This window comes from Miscanthus floridulus, chromosome 15 (assembly GCF_019320115.1).
Source record: "Miscanthus floridulus cultivar M001 chromosome 15, ASM1932011v1, whole genome shotgun sequence".
Lineage (NCBI taxonomy): Eukaryota > Viridiplantae > Streptophyta > Magnoliopsida > Poales > Poaceae > Miscanthus > Miscanthus floridulus.
The window spans coordinates 78,521,076-78,524,143 of record NC_089594.1 but is presented as its reverse complement, the minus strand read 5'-3'; the positions used below and the strand labels follow the sequence as shown (position 1 = coordinate 78,524,143).

Genomic DNA, 3,068 nt, shown 5'->3' with positions numbered 1-3,068 from the left:
ATTCTTCCTCCTTGTTTTCTTTAGGGGTACTCACAGGATCAGGCGACGATGATGTAGACGATGCTTCTTTCTTATTGCGCCATGTCCCTCGTGGCTTTGGCTTATTCTTGCCAGGCTCTTCGTTCTCAATTGGCTTTTGCTTTCTGGTTCTTCTTTTCTTTGGTTGCTTCTTTCTTTCCTGTTTCTCATAAAAGACAGGTTTTCCAGAGGCAAAAGCAAAGGTTTCTTTCCTTCCATCTAAGTGGAATTGAATGCATCCAGATGCTACATATATACAAGCATTAGCGGTATTGAGAAAAGGACGACCAAGGATGAGGGGTGCTTCCCTATCATTTAGCATGTCTTATATCACAAAATCAACTAGAACATAAGCACCTCTAATTCTGACCAGAAGGTCGGTGGCTATTCCTTCCACATGGCATACTGATTGATCAACTAGTTGCAAATAGACAGAAGTTGGAGCTAATTCAGTGTAGAACAAGTTTTCATAAGTTTCCTTAGACATTATGTTCACACTAGATCCAAGATCACAAATTGCATTTTCAAAAGTATGAGGACCAATAGAGCAAGTAATAACAGGACTTCCAGGATCACCTTTCTTAATAGTAACACCCAACCATCTAAACCAAAATCATACCTTGATGTGACGAGGTTGGAGGTCTCCATAAATTCTTCAGGCTTGCCAGGAATTCTTCCTTTCTCAAAAGATGGGATAGCAGCTGCTAATTGTGCTAATTGGGTTTCTAGCATCTTATTAAAGCTAAGTTGATTCTTTATGGCGGAAGAGAAATCATCCAATTTAGCATTTATGTTTTCCAACATCTTGTCATTAGCATGGAGTTTCTTATTTATACTATTAGTCATTCTACCTTGACTATAGACAAGATCCTTAAGGAAAGGATAACCATTACCTTGATTATTCGGATGTTGCGACTAATTATTGTAATTGTTACCTTGGTTGTTGGAGCGTTGATTCCATCCTTGATTTTGAGGACGAAAACCGTTGTCATTATTGACAAAGTTGAGGTCTTCATGGGTCTCAGGGCAGAAATTGCTTGAATGTCTGGTCTCTCCACAAACTTCACAAGTCATGTGGGTGTCCATGGCTTGTACAGTTTCTTGGGCACTCATTTTCTCGCAATTTTCTAGTCTTTTTGCGAGTAGATCTACCTTGGCTGCAAGCATGTCAGCTTCTTTAAGAGAATGCATACCTCATTTGCAGGGTTGTAGTCGTTCATCGCTCCATCCTTGGTTGGAAACCATCTTCTCGATCAATGCCTTGGCATTTGTGACATTAAGTGAAAAGAATGCGCCTCCTGCGGCAGCATCTAAATGGCTTCTATCCAATGGAACTAAACCATGGTAGAAGTTCTAGATCAAAAGCAAGTCTTCCATACCATGGTGTGGGCATGAGGCAACATACTCTTGCATACATTCCCAAGCTTCGAGAATTGACTCATCAGCTTGCTGTTGAAAGCTAGAGATTTTGTTGTGAAGAGCATTGGTCTTACCCATTGAGAAGAACTTAACTAGGAAAGCGTTGGAACACTTTTCCCATGTATCTACAGCATTGCGATTTGAGTAAAACCATTATTTTGCTTTTCCCAACAAAGAGAAGGGAAAAGACGAAGACATATGCCTCTTGGGTCACTCCCTTAATGGTAAAAGTACTACAGATCTCCAAGAAGTGTTGGAGATGCACATTAGCATCTTCGTGGGCTTTACCACAGAAAGGACTAGCTTGCACCATTGTGATCAATGTGGGCTTAAGCTCAAAGTGAGTGTCCACATTGATGACGTCAGGACTAGTGGCTACATTAGCAGCTGAGGGGGGCAGAAAATTCACGTATGGTCTTATTGGCCATGATCGTGCTACGAAGAAAAGAAGGTAACTAAAAAGAAAATGAAAAAGGAAAAGAAGAGTTGCTAAGACGGATAACTAGCTAGCGGAAACCTAGTGATAGATTAATGACACGACCAGTTGCCTTCCTCGGTAACAGTGCCAGAAATGCTTGTTGGCATCTCTTAGCGTCACTACTAGGATTATATCCCAGCAATGGCGCCAGAAATGCCTGTTCACGATGGTTCGTAAGTGTGTATATAGGAAAGGGGATTCCAAAGCGCATAGAACTATCGTGTAGCACTTCGCTCGATGAGTACCGAGTGTTGAATTTATATTTTCCCAAAGGAAGGCGGTTCAGCGTGTCGGGAAATGTGGCTAGGTAGACTAGGTAGGTAGGTTTAGCAACATGGGGGCGATGAGGGTAGTATGGATGATGGACGGAAAAAGATAAAACAAGATTTTGATCACACAGACAGAGGTACCTAGAAATGTAGTGTAGCTAAGTGTAAGAAGTAGAGTATGTAACCTTAAGCAACAAAAGTAACTTAATGATAGTGAGATCATCCTAATTACGAGGGGCGTACTTGCATTGGATTTAACCGAACACGAAGCACAAGCCCTACATTTTAATAACTAGACCCTACGTGGTGAAATACAGAGGAAGGATAGGGCTATCACCACCTACCAACTACCACAATCTATCCGGGGATCTTGCCATACCTACAAGCAAGATATAGCCTAAGCACCACGCTTAATCTATAAACTCGCTGTTTCGATCTGAGCTCTGGTGAAATAAGATCGAAACACCCTAACCAGACGGTAGAATAAGTACTAACGATGAACGAACTAAACACTAAGATAATAATGATGCAAATGCCAAAGGACAAGCACCTAAGCTCACTTATGATAGACAATAGTAAGACATGACTTGAACTAAGCAGAGCTATATTACTGAATAAAGTACTTGACAAAGTAAAGTACTAAATAAAGTAAATGATAAAAGAAAGATTACAAGAGGAGCTATACCAGACCAGAAGACTCTTCTGGACTCCGAGGCGAGCTCCGCTCTACTCTTATCACTACTAGCTAGCTACTACTCTTGGAGAGCTTCTGAGAGCTTGGAACACTTGGAATGCTTGAGAGGTGCTGAGTGATGATCTCCACTGAGCACCACAACCCTTTTTATAGTGTGTAGAGGGCATAGGGGTAATTGTAGGCGAAGATG

The 3,068-nt window shown here is 41.4% G+C and overlaps 1 non-coding gene across 1 annotated transcript; it reads left to right on the top strand.

The window, feature by feature from the left end:
• Positions 1 to 1,393: 1,393 nt before the first annotated feature.
• Positions 1,394 to 1,500, top strand: LOC136509807 (small nucleolar RNA R71). Its single transcript, XR_010772546.1, has one exon. It is a non-coding gene; the product is annotated as a small nucleolar RNA R71 (small nucleolar RNA).
• Positions 1,501 to 3,068: the final 1,568 nt, after the last annotated feature.